The following is a 14686-nucleotide window of genomic DNA, read 5'->3' as shown; positions in this document are numbered from 1 at the left end:
TCCTCCCCCTCCTCCTCCTCCTCCTCCTCCTCCTCCTCCTCCTTCTTCTTCTTCTTCTTCTTCTTCTGACAGGGTCTCTTAGGAGCCCCAGCTGGCCTGGAACTTGCTGTGTAGACCATGCTGGCCTCAATCTCACAGAGATCTGCTTACCCCTGCTTCCTGAGGACTGGGATTGAAGGCGTGGCTCCTGGCTCCGCTGCTTTTTCAAAGTTAGTGTTTGCAATGGTGGTGTCCCTTCTTTTATTCTTTAGCTGTCAAACATTCTATCATGTTTAAGGTCTGTCTCTTGAAGTAGCATATTCTATTGTTTTATTTGGTCTGACAGCCTTTGTATTGCAATTGAAATAGCTCTCTGTTTGCCTTTAATGAGATTACAGACTGAGGTTCAGCTAACATGTTTTTAAGTTGACATTTTAGTATGTGATTTCCACAGGAAGTTGGAAGGGGGAAAGAGAAGGATGAAATGATGTAGAGTGTACTCATATATGAAATTCTAAAAAAAAAAAGGTTCATGAATTTAAAAATGTGATGTCTACTTTTCTTACCTGTTCTTGTGAACTTTTCTTTCCTTTGTTACTTTAAATTAAGGATTTTTTTCTTTCTGAAATTCTTCCTTCCCCTCTATTGCTTTTCAGTTACATGTTCTTTTAAGTTTCTTTAAGGGTAACTTTAGAAACAGCACAACATTCATATTTTGACCCAGTAAAGGATAACATAAACTGGTACCTTTACCATTTGGGGGTAATGTAAGGGCCTTAGAATACTGGTATTCAATTTGTACTCCTTCCAGAGTTATATACTACTATTTTGAATAGCTTCAAGGGCACAGATAATAGTAAAACAGTACTGTGACTAGAAGGTGATTTTATATCTTGAATGTTTAATGGCTTTGTTTTAAAATATAATTTCTTTAAAATTATAAAGTTAATTTTTTTTCCAAAAAACCAAATGTAATTTTACTGCTCTCTGGGTGGAAATTCCAAATAATGCAATTAATGCTTCATAATTTGAAGAAGAAAAAGGAGATACATCAGAGTAGAGTGATGGCTCAGCACTTAAGAACACTGGCTACTCTTGCAGAGGACCAGGGTTCAGTTTTCAGCACCCACAGAGTGGCTTAGAATCACCTGTAGTTCTTGTTCCAGTGGATCTGATGCCCTCTTCTGGCATCCACAGACATTGCATGCACATGGTGCATATACATACATGCAGGCAACACTCATATATATAAAATAAAAATAAATAAACCTTCATGAAGGAACTGAGGAATCTATGGATGTGCAGCAATAATATGTATAGCACCTTTATGAAGGAAATGCTATGTGATGTGCTACTGTGTATTTCTTGCAAACAGTGCCAACTGTGGTCAAGCTACAGATTGAAATTGACCACAATGGACTATTCATGTCACTGGAGTATTGACTAGGCTTCAAAGCTTGATTTATAGTTTGTCATCAAGACTTAAGAAAGTGATGAAGAAGATTGAAGGTTAAAGTGAATAGTGTCTCCTATCTGTGCATTCCATTTTGAATGGTGCAAAAATGGCATGAAATAGTCTTCTGATATTAAAAAAGGGATCAGACCTAGCAAACCACTTTTTCAACATTGTATCAGTGATATGTTATTTTAGTCTCAACATGAAAGAAATTATCAGCAAGCATCCATGGTAAAACTGCACTTGGACATTGATTTCAACCATAGGTTCTCTGTAAACAGAATGTGGCAAAGGATAAAGATAGTACATGTTTTATTATTCATAAATTGTGTCCTACACATTGGTTATAACAATAAGATTTACAGTCATCCTAGGCACGTAGTGATAGGGATGCCTGTTTCCTGTTCTGAAGAGCTGAGTTGGCTGTTTAACATTATCTGTATTCGGCCATGCTCAGTCTTCTAAGACATTTTGTTATTTTATTTATGGACTTTCTTAAGAATTTAAGTTGAACTTCAACAATTGTCCTTGATTTAAATAGAACAGCAGCTTCTTTATAAATTTCTTTACTAATGTTTCCCTGGAGCTTGAACTCGTCCTCTTGTTACCGCTGTAAAAGCTACAAGGTCTCTATCTTTTCACAAAATTTTTACCTTTTTAAGCGTTTCTCTGTTTATCTTTTTGCTATAAAACAGATATGGATCTCTTCCTTTTAAAGTTTTTCTTAGTAATGTGACAGCCCCTTTAGAGCTGTTCCTTCTTAGGGTCCTTCTGGTTGATTCTGGATGCAAGAATGTTTTGCACTGTCCATCTGAGGGACCTTTGCTCCGCCTAATGACCCTGCTGAAACTGAGAAGCACATCTGAAGACAGTTGGTACCCTCTAGTGTGTCATTGTTTTCCTTCTTACCCAGTATTCATAACTCAGGATATCTTTGAAAATATTTAATTTTTTAAATTTATTTATGTCTATTTTATATGTTCAAGGTATTTTTCCTGCATGTATGTAAGTGCACCATGTGTGTGATATGCTCATGAAGGCCAGAAGAGGGATTGGAGCCCCTGGAATTGGAGTTGTGGACACTTGTTAGGTGCCATGTGAGTGCTGGGAATTGAACCTGGGGCCTCTGCAAGAGGAGCCAGTGCTCTTAAATGTCAAGTCATCTTTCTAACCCCTATTTTAAAATTTAAATCAGGGCTTTTTTCCCTTTCCAGTCCTAAGAATATTCTATATTATATAATAGTACTCATTTAATGAGTGCTTAATGGTAGGTCATGATTGTACTTAGTATTATTTCCTGATATCGCTCTTCTTTTTAGTCTCTATTACTCTAATAGCTATCTGAGATAGTAAACAGAAAAGATTTATTTTGCCTCACAGTTTGGGATCAATCCATGACTGACTGGCCCCTTGTCTCTTGGGCCTGTAGTGAGGCAGCACATCATGGCAGGGGTACATGGCAGAGCAACCTGACCTTATTCACGGCCAGGAAGCCAAAAAGAACAAGAAGGCCAGGGTCCCATGATTTCGTTCAGTGCCATGACCTCAGTGACTTCAAGAGCTTTGTTCTGCTAGTTTCCTCTTGTGAAGGTCCTGCCCTCTCCTGAGAGGAGAGGCTTTCAGTGTCGAAACAGTAGAAACACCACTGTGTTCACTGGGCAATGGAACCAAAAAGGAACAGGAAAACTTGCTCAAGATCTCAAGTGGACAAACCTTGAACCCAAGCTCACCTACTGTCTCTTGTAAAAATATTTACGGACAAGTATGCCAGTCACCACTCATCAAAGAAGCTCTTTTACAACAGTTGGAGACTATTACAGAGACCCACAACCAGTCACACAGACATTGCCTGTGAATTGCCCAAGCCTAAGTGACACATCTATAATGCAACCTCTCCCACGAAGATTCATAGAACATAGAACCAAGGGCAAAGAGGTACGAATGCATCTCTCAATTCTCATTAATAAAGGTCCCTCATGCAACAGAGGGCCAGGAACACAAAAGGTCACAAGTGGCCAAAGTGTAGAGAGTAAGAGTCTGCAGAGTGTGGGTCCTTGGATAGGACTCCTATATTAAACTCCACCCACCCAGGGCTCAGGGACCATTTTGGAAGAGGGGGCGGGAAGATTGTAAGAGCCAGGGACCATGTGGAAATAGAGTGCTACAAGCCCCTGGGATCTTGCTCATATGAACCTACAGCAATGGTGTCAGCATGCACAGGACCATGTAAACTCAAACAGACAAAACCCCAGCACATAACTGTGGAAATTGATAACAAGCCTTAATCTTAATTGAAGACTTATTGGTGGCTGCTGTGTGAGGATGAGCTGATCTTCTTAAAGGGAAGGACTCTAGCTAGCTGCCTAGACCCCAGTGGATGAACTTGTACTGAGGAATGACTGGGAACACTAACTTGACTCGAAAGGCCTTAACACAATGATAGAATGTATGAAGCCCAGTGGGGAGGGGGGGCGCTATGGGAGAGTTCAATGGGGAAGGGGGTATGAAGATGTGTTCTGTATGAAATGAACAAAAAATTAATAAAAAATTTACAAAAAATATCTGTGGTATTTCTCTGATCTCTCATACAGCCTCACGACCTCTGCTTTAGTTTTTACTCTCAATATTTAGGTAGTATTCCTTAAAATTCAGAGTCCAAAGTCAAGATCATTTTATTCGATGACCTGAATGTGGTAAATGATTTTTTTAGAAAAGAAAAGAAAAGAAAAAAAAAGACGTTGAAAAGAATTTTTTGACTTCTCCTTTTCTCTGAGCCAATGTGATCATGACCCCCAAACTCTGCCTCTGTGTCTCCCACCTGGCACTTGTGCTCCTCTGGTCAGGCCCTCCTTTCTCAGTAGAGTAATTTCCGTAGACTTCCGGCGGGTTCCCTACCTTTAGTGGCGCCATTGTTTTAGGATGTGTTTCTTTCTCATAGTGGAGGTTTCCCGCCTTCTCTGTTGCTTTCATCACTTCCAATCCCGACAGGTGTCCGGGACTCCAACCACGTGGAGCTCCTTACAGGTCCTGGGTTCCACCACGCTTTCTCACGCCTGAGCTCTTTCCCATGGGCCCCTGCCTTCAGCGTCCATTCCCTAGTTCCTGTTTCTTCTCTCATTGTACTTCTACTTGCCGGTGCAGACTCCTGTTGGTAGTAAGGGTAGTCTTTCCTCTTTCTTTTCAATTTGGGGAGGTAATCTGTGAGCTCCTGAGGGAGAGATCGACAATAAGTGGTCCTGTTACTGAATGTGACACTTTGAATGCACTCAGTGCTTTTCTGTGGGCGAATAAGGGTAAAGTCTGCCTTTTCAACCACCCGCCCTTCACTCTTAAAATGTACTGTTTTTCTTCAATGGATAAGAGCTCCGTGTGGGAGAAAATGGATGGTGGTGATAATTACATTATGAAATGAATAAGAGGGAATGATTTTAGAGAACAGTTACAGGTGCATCTGTGCCAGGAAAAAAGTACCTCCTAAGAATTTGGGCATGTCAGCTCCCTGGTCTGTGGTTTCCAAGGGAATGGGAACTAAATCCAGGATTACTAAAGTTCTTTCTGATCTACGTACCAACCACAGTCAGAATCTGTAGTCCTCTGCAGTATCATCATTAATATATGTATTTCAGAGATATAGAGGCTTCTGAAAGATCTGATTATTGTCTGATCATCATAATAAGTATAAATCTCATTTTAAGTATATGGAAGTATGATGAGTTTTAAGATTTTCTTTTAAAAGCATATTATTATTCTTTCCAGGTATTAAGTAAATGGCATGTTAACATAAATCAATACAACTTTATTTGAAGAGATCGTAAAACGTCAAAATATGGAAATCCAAATGAATGCAAGGTAATTCAATGAAGGTACTTTGGAAAGCTATTTCCATGAATGCCTTTGTTTGAAATTTCTTTGGAACTTCTTGTTCAGAATCATCCCAGAGCATGTGGCACTTTTTTTTTTTTTTTTTTTTTTAGCATTGGCAAATTGATGTCTCTGTAGAAAGATCTGTACACAAAGTGGATAGCTGAAGTGTATGATTATTTTGTTTCTCTCTTTAACACATGGCTTAGCTTAAAATAGTAATTTATGTTCATTTGGAGGTCAGAGAGTAAAGAAGAATGCTAACATGGTCTATCTTTTAAGTTAACATTAGCCAGTTCTTGGGAGAATAAAACAAAAAATATAGGGTTTGAGAGCTTGGAGTTGAATGAAGGTTCAGAATTCTCATCTGATGCCTTTCCTGTGACTCCCTGGTCAGTACCTTGGGGTGGATTTGCCTCATCTAGATATCTGGATCATGTACTCATTTGAGGAAGCAGTAGTGGCTTATGAGATTATCTTTCCTTTATTTTAGATATCTGTTCACCCCTTTTCTTTAAAAAAAAATAACTTTATGTGTATGAGTGTATTGCCTGCATGTATGTAAGTGCACCCATGTTGTGCAGTGCTGCAGAGGTCAGAAAACGGCGTTGGATCCCCTGAAACTGGAGTTACAGATGGTTGTTAGCTGTCATGTGGGTGCTGGGAACTGAACCTGGGTCCTCTGCAAGAGCAGCCAGTGTTTTTAACTGCTGAGCCATCTCTCTAGCACCTCACCCCTTTTCTTACCAGAGAATAAGTAGCATAAAAATGAACTAAAATCTCCCTTAATTTAAACAGAGTATTATTTTGGTATATGTCTTTCTAGTTTTAAGAAAATAATAAAAACAGTTTCTTGATTTGAAAACAAATTCAAATAAATGAACCACATTCTATATCAAGTTGGTAACAAGGAAATGATTTCATTCAAAGTATCAGAAAACCTAGTATTTTTATTGTGAATATATTTTGTGAAATTTTTTCTGGTAAAGAAAGCCATACAAAAATTAAGCTTCTCAGTAGTGAAGAAAAGAAAATATCTCATATCATGTACATATTTGACATAAGTTGAAATTCTACTTTATAGGCCTTGTGCTTTAATTCTCTTTATACTGTGTTGAATACATTGTCATTTCATTACATATGGAAACAGAGTCTTAACGAGCTCCTGGGACCATGCTCTTATGAACTTACAGCAATGGTGACATGTATGCACAAGACCCAGGCAAAATCAGGCAGTCAAAACCCAGCATAGAACTGTGGAAATGGGCAGCAGACCCAGTCTTAGCTGAAGAACTATTGGACAGCTGATTACTGCCGAGTAAGGAAGAGCTGTTCTTTAAAGGAGGGACTCTAGATAGGCTGACTAGACCCCAGTGGATGGATTTGCACTGAGGAATGTCTGGGGACACTAACTTGACTCGACAGGCCTTGGCATAAATGACAGAATGTATGAACGCCATGGAAGGCGCTTTGGGAGGGTGTCGATGGAGAAGGGGTATAAAAGTGATTAAGACGCTGGGTATGAAATGCACAAAAATTCAATAAAAATAGAAACAAACTATGGTTTACAATGGTTGTATTCTATTTCATCATGTATAGCCACACTGTGTGGATGGTTTCCTACAGTCTTCCTAGAGACAGTGCAACTGTACGCTCAATGATACTATTATCATTAAAACGTATTGTCCAAGGCTGCGTGTAGCTCAGTTGCTGAAGACTTGCCTAACATGTGCAAGGCTCTGAGTTTAATCCCCAGAAACAGCAATAAATGCATAAATAAACTTTAAAAATGTATTGTCTAGGTATGCTAATTTAAAGAATAAAAATAATTAAACGAACCAATGTTTTTAGTATTCATATTTAAAAAATCCATATTGTTGATGTACAAATGTGAATGGGGGGAATGTCATGGGCTCCCACCTCAAGATGAAGAGCTACAGGCAATCGATGGATGCTGAGGGAGGGAGAATCAGTTTTCTCTGAGGACTAGCTCCCTGAAAGGTTATCTAATCCCAAGTGGGCATCCCTAAACACAGGTGCACATGAGTACCACCAAATGGACTCAGCGCATTATGTGTGTGTGTGTGTTTTGATGTGTGCTTCTGAGTCATTTGATTTTAGGCTTGTCTTATAAAGGACATAGAACTGGACATTGAGACATTTCTTTGACAGAAATATCACCCGTTCACATTCACCAGGATGCTCTGCCAGCTTCGAGCTTTTTGAATTCCTTTATCTGCTTCCTGCTATTCTCTGTGTTGCTTTGTTACCTAGATTATATCATTGTTTCCTTTCTGGTGATTTGAAAGATATACATCTAGTGTTCATTCCAGTAGTGTTGATTTTCTCGTTTTAAAAAATAAAATTGAAGTTGAATGTGGTGGTACATGCCTTAATTCCAACATTTGGGAGTAGTGGTAGGAGAATCAGGATTTCAAGGACAGCCTTGGCTACATAGTATGTTTGAGGCCAGCCTAGGCTATCCTGAAACCCTGTCTTAAACGAACACTGAATGAAAACTCATATACAATGGAATTGGCTGACCCATGTCTGCTGTAAATATTAATCTCAAGAACAAGGTCCAAAGAACGAGGTCAAAAGGACTAGACTACTGTTAGAAGAAGCATTGTTTGTTTCAAGTAACCTACACGGTGAGATGCACTTGATTTAGAAGCGCTGTCACTTTTTGTAAAACCAGAAACAAAACAAAACAGAAAAAAGTGCTACATATCAGGGCTTCTTAAACTTTTTCTACTTATAACTCTTTTTTTACACAAGAAATTTTTCTGTGACCTTGGGCATGTAGAAACATAGGTATACAAATTAAACTTTTGCTGGTAATTAATAACAAAGAAATGCAGTTTAAAACAATTCTTTGGTAGACCACCTAATTTTACAAAATGAGATGGATGTACTTGTTTATATCCACATAAAGGATATAATCTTAGCTAAATATTTGCTCCTACAGGACATAGAATGTCTTCAACATTTTTAGTTGATTGATACTGTTATAATAGTCAATGCTAAAAGCAGTGATTTGCATAACGACACAGCAAAAAATGGAAATAGTATGTGTAGGACCATTTCAGGAATTGTTGGAAATTCTTTTCCAATCCCACGCCAAAATTCATTTAGTATCTTTTTCATGAAATACAAGTCAGCTACTTAAACGTCAGTTTCTAAAATCAAACATCATAATACATATAATCCAAAAATATATTAATTTGATACCTATGTGCTGAGAAATAGTAGGAAAGCATTGAAAGTCTTTGTTTTCCATAATTGAAACATTATGTTTATATATGAGGAAAAACCTGTATGTACATTAAACACACCACAGTTCATAGCATACAATGGTCTTAAATCTGAGCCGAGGTGTTCCAGGTGGTGTTTGTTGGTGATGTGTGGCTTAAATGCAAGCACAGTGCAAAGCACTCCTGTTGTGTGTTCAGAATCAAGTTTGCAGTAAGGTCAGGTGCTGCCAGAGACAGTTGGGATTCATTTCAGGTTTTTTTTTTTTAAATTAAATTTTGGTCATTGTATGTTCAGAAACCTTTTATGGTTGCCAAATTTTTATGACTGTTGCATACAGGTACAAGACTCCATGTGGAGTTGAAACCCACAGTTTAAGAAGCTTAAAAACATTTCTCCACCAATTTGACCCTTTGTTCACCACAAGACTCTAATATAAAAATAGCAATCATGAAGTCATTGGCCTGGCCTCTGTCTCTATTTTTCACCCAGCCCTCTTCATCATTACTCATTATGTGTTTCCTAAAGAGAGTGGCCAGTGGCCAGTCAGGGGCCCGCAATAACAGCTGGTGTGGTAGACATTCCTTGGACTTGTTAGACCTTGGATAAATCTCTTTACTTCTTGGCTTCAGTTTCACATCTGAAAGTTTGGAATACCTAGTCTATGATGTCTCTTCTAGTTTCGATCTTCTATGAGTAAATGATTTATTAAGTACCTATTTCAATAGCTTTAGGGAGGGGCCCCATATAGAATGAGAAACACAAAGCTAGTATAATGCGTGCTTGAAAAGAAAAGGAAATAAAAGACTGTAAACTAAACAAAGGTTCTGTACCTTGATCCATATGGTAGTTACACTCTTAAACACATATGTAAATTTCATTGAGTTGCATCTCAGAGTTGTACTTTATATACTTGTATATTTATACTGCGATCAACAAAAAGACTACAAAAGAAAGCCAAAAAAAGAAACAAAAGAAGTCGGCAAGTTGTGTCAAGGCAGTGTCAGGAGGTTGGAAGGCATAATGCAAAATCCATAGGAAGTGGCTTGTGAGGTTGAATCCTGACCACATCCCCTATTAGCCTTGGAATCTCATGCCCGTCACTTAGCTTGGCGAGTCTCAGTTTCCTTAGTAAAAGAAGAATTTGTAATGTCTATTTTGTAAAGCAGTCAGAAGTACTGAGTGAATTACAGGGCACAGAAATAACCTGGTAGTAGGTGATCAATACATATTTTTTAAAAGAGACAGAAAGACCATTACAGAGACATGAGTCAGATTCAAAGAACCAGAAGACTCCACATCATTCTTTTGCAATCACTGCATGGTAAATAAAGCCTGGAAATCCCAGCATTAACGAGACTATGAAGAAAAAGTTAGGCTCATATTTTACTGGTGGTGGCATTGCAAATTGCTAGTACCATTTCTTTTCTGGAGAGCCACCTGGCAATATGTAATAAAAGTCACAGGGTTGATTATGGTTTTTAAACTGTTAATCCCATATTTCAGATTGTAGCCCAAGGAAATAGCTCAACAAGAAGACACAAGATTTATTTATTTAAAGATGCTTGACTGGGTAATAATACAACGTGGAAAGGACAAGCTGGGAGATGGCTAATTAAACAGTCTTTTAGCAACACAGTGCTATATTGCTCCACTAAAAATGACAGATATATGGGCTAAGCAGGTAGGTAGAGAAGTCAAGCAAAAAATTAGAAAATAGTATGCCCATAGTGAACACTGTGCACATAAAACATGTTTATGACAGGATAAAGGTTGGTGGTGAGTTGTAAATCATTGGTTTAATATGAGAAAGATGCCATCTATATTTTGCCATTTGATTATAATAGGATAGTAACTGCTAAATGAGTCAATCAAGGAATGTAAGTACATAAATCATATGTTCAGAGATAGAATGGTGTTTATGAAAATAGTATATAAAATACAGAATAAGCTATCTGCATAGGTAGAGGACTAGAAAAATAGAGATTATAGTCCTCATAATTTTTAAGAGTTTGGCACAACGATGCATTATGAAAGTACTTATACACATAAGAAATGCTGTTCCCAGAAATAATCTTCAGCACAGCTAAAAACCCCAAAATAAAGAGATGAAAATTCACGAGGTAAGTTGTTCTTAAAGATAGCAAGCTCCTTGTCAGCTTTACTGGTTTTTCTTTTAAAAGACTTATTTGTTCTAATTTTTGTGTGTGTGAATGTTTTGCCTACATCTATGTATATGTATCACATGTGTGCCTAGTGACCGCAGAGGCTGGAAGAGGGTGTCAGGTCCCCTGGAACTAGAAGTACAGATCATTGTGATCTGCCATGTGGGTGCCCAGAACCTAAGCAAGTGTCCCTAACCACTGTGCCATCTCCCCGGCCCCAGTTGCACTGATTCCCGCCCCCCCCCACCCCCATCTTTCTTTCCTTTCTTTTGTGACAAAGAAGAATGCTTTCTACATGCTGAGATGTTATACAATCTTCTCACTTAGTTGCTCTTATTTTTCTTGTCTCCCCCCAAGGGTAGCAAAATCTGTCCACTTAAAAAGAGAAAATGATGTCTTTTCAGTGCAAACAGAGAACAACAAACAGGAAATACACGGAATCTGGTAGCCATGGCCACAGCAGCCTCAGCACCTGTGATCCTCTCAGATGCAGGGAACATGGGGTGAGCTGCTGGGGTGGGGTGTCAGGTGGCTGTTCTGGCTCAGAAGGTCCAAATCAACATTCAAGTGATTTTGAAATGAAGAAGTTGGAGTGCCAGGAGAATAGTGTGGTCCCTGAGTGGGAGGCCCTCCTCCTTTCTGCTGGACCTTCTTTCAAGGTGTTCCCTGTTAATACACTACCTTTGGGAAATGATGCAGAATCTTGCTAGGAACAAGAGGGCTTGGGCTCCTGCAGTGAATGCAGGAAGATTTGCACTTGAAATGTATTGGTCTTCTGGAGAAGTGTCGACCCAAGTAACAGATGTAGGAAGGATTCCTCAAAGGAGGTCTTGAAGGCATCTTGCTCTGCTATTCCAAACCCTTAGTTTTCCTGAAGGTAAAGTAGATTCAAGGAGATATGACTTGCCCGCACTTACAGTCATTAGATAGGACATGTGCAACACCAGATCTGTCCATCTCTGCCCATTCTGTTGTGACCGTGCATTGTATCGCAGTCCAGCCTTTCTGCTTCATTATTGGCCTTTCCTTCTCCAACTGTGCAAATGACTAACCTAGAGTGGCTGGGAGCTGCTTAAAGCTCAAAGAGCCTGTGGTGCCGTGAGAGGCATGAGTCAGCAAGTCCTAAAACGGCGGCCGTTCCAGGAGCCTGATTTTGTTTCCCCTCGTTTCCCCTTTCTGCCCCTTCCCTCAAGGACCTGTTTGTCTACCAGGGGAAAAGTTTAATTGCAATCATTTGGCTGTGGCATCATGCTACTTGGGATGATATGTGGCCCTAAGAGAGTTATTTTAATTTCTCTGAACCTCAGAATCCTCATCTGTACATTGGAGCATCATAAACGTCCCTCCTTTTCATATTTCTTAGGTGAAATTACAGGAAATAATGTTTCAGCTGGAGCCTGTCTTATCAAAAGTACTTATAAATACTGGCTAGTTATTACTCATTTGAGGACAGTTGGAACTATTTTGGACAAAGTCTTTCTTTCTTTTTCATAATTTTTAATTTATTTTTATGTGTATTAGTGTTTGCTTGCATATATGTAAGTGCTTGCATGTTGTGCAATGCCCGCAGAGACCAGAAGAAGGTGATGGATCCCCAGTAACTAGAGTTACTGACGGTTGTTAGCTGCCATGTGGCTGCTGGGAACTGAACCTGTGTTCTCTGGAAGAGCAGCCAGTGCTCTTACCCACTGAGCCAAATCACTAACTTACTCTTTTCTTTCTTTCCTTCCTTCCTTCCTTCCTTCCTTCCTTCCTTCCTTCCTTCCTTCCTTCTTTCTTTCTCTCTTTCTTTCTCTCTTCCTTTCTATTTTTCCTTCCTCTTTCTCTATATCTTTCTCTCTCATTGGTAAGAACACTAGTAGGAGATTTATTTTTACATATTTCACCTCTAGACAGGCTAAGAAAAAAGTAAGAACCAGATTTCATTGACTTTCCTTAATGATTTCCTACTCTGAAGTTCATTGATTTCTACTCTTATGTTTATTCTTTCTTCCTTTTTAGACAGGGTCTCACTATGTAGTACTGTCTGGTCTAGAATTCACTTTGTAGACCAGGCTGGCCTCAAACTTACAGAGATCCTCCTGCCTTCTGTCTCCTAAGTGCTAGGATTAAAAGCTGTGTGCAACTACAGCAATTTAGGCCAGAATCTTAAGAAGATGAGTACTGTATTTTAAAAAATTACATTTATTTTTTATGTGGGGGCGGGTGGAAGTCAGAGAGTCTCAAGCCTTAGCACAAGTTTGGACTTCAGAGGACAACTTTCATTAGGTTTCTCCTTCCACCATGTAGGTCCTGCTGAGCCATCTTGCTGGCCCATAGTACTGTTTTTTGGGGCCGGGGGCGGGGGGCAGAATATTGTCCAGGCACAAATGTTTGGTGTGTTGGAAGACTTTTATTAGAATTCACTCTTACCCTTATCTTTTTTATCTGGACAAGGTATGGAATGAAAATGTAGTTTAATGATTTAAAAATTTATTGATTAAAGATCCGTGGTGCCTCTTCTTATGTGTAATTTCATTGCTATCTAGTATACATAGTAAGCAGTATAAAGAAATTAGAGAGTCCCTGAGGGTGGTATCATTTGCATTTTGTATGCATAGTTTTGCTAAATGATGTCTGTGAGCAATATGACTGTTTATTTCTTTGAAACAAGTTTAAAAATTCCTTCTGGCTCCCTAGTGTAACCTCCACCCTTTTTATAAATCCTTCCATAAGCCTAACCCAATGGATTAATTGAATAAAGTCAATTATATAAATATGTATACAGGGTTTATGTTTTCATGATGAAACATTTATTCTGTTCATGTTACAGTCCATTTTTGAAAGTGTGGACAGGGCAATGAGCTCGAAGTTGAAATACATCACAAAACTGATAGAGTGAAAGCTACACATTTTCAGGATAATGAGGGCTCACTGGGGAGGCAAGTCCATGCTGTAGTGACTTAATTTTTCAACCACCATCATGGCATCTCTCTCAGCATTTGACAGGCCAGCATCTGGCAAGGAAGAAGACAAAAATGGGCACTCAATAAAAATGGCCTGATCAAGTTTGGTGAAAGATTTAATTTCTTCATCTATCCCAATGTCTGTCACCAGCCCTATGGATATAATAGATAGAGCCCCAATGCCAGCAGTGGAGTCTTGGAAGTGGACAGAGGGTAGGGCTGAGCCAGAGGGAATTACAAAGAAGCCAGAGAAAACAAATCTTACCCACTCTGTGTCTTCAGCCTAAGTTCAGGGCAGTTGTCCTGAGTGCTCACAGCCTGAGAGAGCTGGGGATGCAGCAACTGGGAAGCTGAGCCAGTGATGGAGATGGAGATCTTAGAGATGATGCAAGGATTCTAGCAGATAGATTTTTATGTAGAGCAATAAAAAGTAAGTGCAGTTTCCATCCTGGAAGGTAACCTGAGGATGAGCTAGCCCTCTAGATTTCATTTCATAAGTGATTTGCTCAAGGTCATGCAATGACCTAATGGCAAAAGTGTAATTAGTCTTTTAGTGTTCATTCTATAATTTTATTTTAAAAAATTATTTATGTGTTGGGGTTCTACCCAGGCACATGCAGGCTTGTGGAAGGCAGAACTGGGTGTTGGGTGTCTTCTTAAAAATTTTATTGGATATTTGCAAATTTCATAGAATAAGGTTGATTATATTTAGATCCCCTCCTACATCTGCAGTTTTCTTTCTAAACCCTCACCAAATTTATATATATATATATATATATGTATATATAGTAAGACTTAAAGAGTCAGGTTTGTGTCCCCAGTGCCCTTTGGTGTGGGTTCATCCACTGCAGCCCCGGTTAACCTGCTAAAAGTCTCACCCTTAAACGTGACTGGATCTTCCCTTCTCAGCAGTCATCTGTTCCAATGGTTCTTCCAGTAATGCTGGAATTTCTTACCTACCTCACTACATCTATACTGGGATTTTTGTCTGGCTTGAGCTGCATAGAGGTGATTCTCCGTTGAAGAGT

The 14686-nt window shown here is 39.1% G+C and overlaps 1 protein-coding gene across 8 annotated transcripts in view; it reads left to right on the top strand.

The window, feature by feature from the left end:
• Csgalnact1 (chondroitin sulfate N-acetylgalactosaminyltransferase 1) overlaps positions 1-14686 on the top strand; it is a 353381-nt gene that overhangs the window by 142719 nt on the left and 195976 nt on the right. For 6 of the 8 annotated variants that reach the window (XM_029554624.1, XM_029554618.1, XM_008850102.3 and 3 more), the window contains one exon: positions 5192-5284. The exons of the other annotated variants lie outside the window; for them this stretch is intronic. The gene's annotated coding sequence lies outside the window, so the exon portion shown is untranslated. The remainder of the gene's footprint in view (positions 1-5191; positions 5285-14686) is intronic. 8 annotated transcript variants of the gene reach the window in all.

Source organism: Nannospalax galili, unplaced genomic scaffold (genome assembly GCF_000622305.1).
Source record: "Nannospalax galili isolate Female #2095 unplaced genomic scaffold, S.galili_v1.0 scaffold291, whole genome shotgun sequence".
Lineage (NCBI taxonomy): Eukaryota > Metazoa > Chordata > Mammalia > Rodentia > Spalacidae > Nannospalax > Nannospalax galili.
This window is presented reverse-complemented; position numbering and strand designations above follow the sequence as displayed.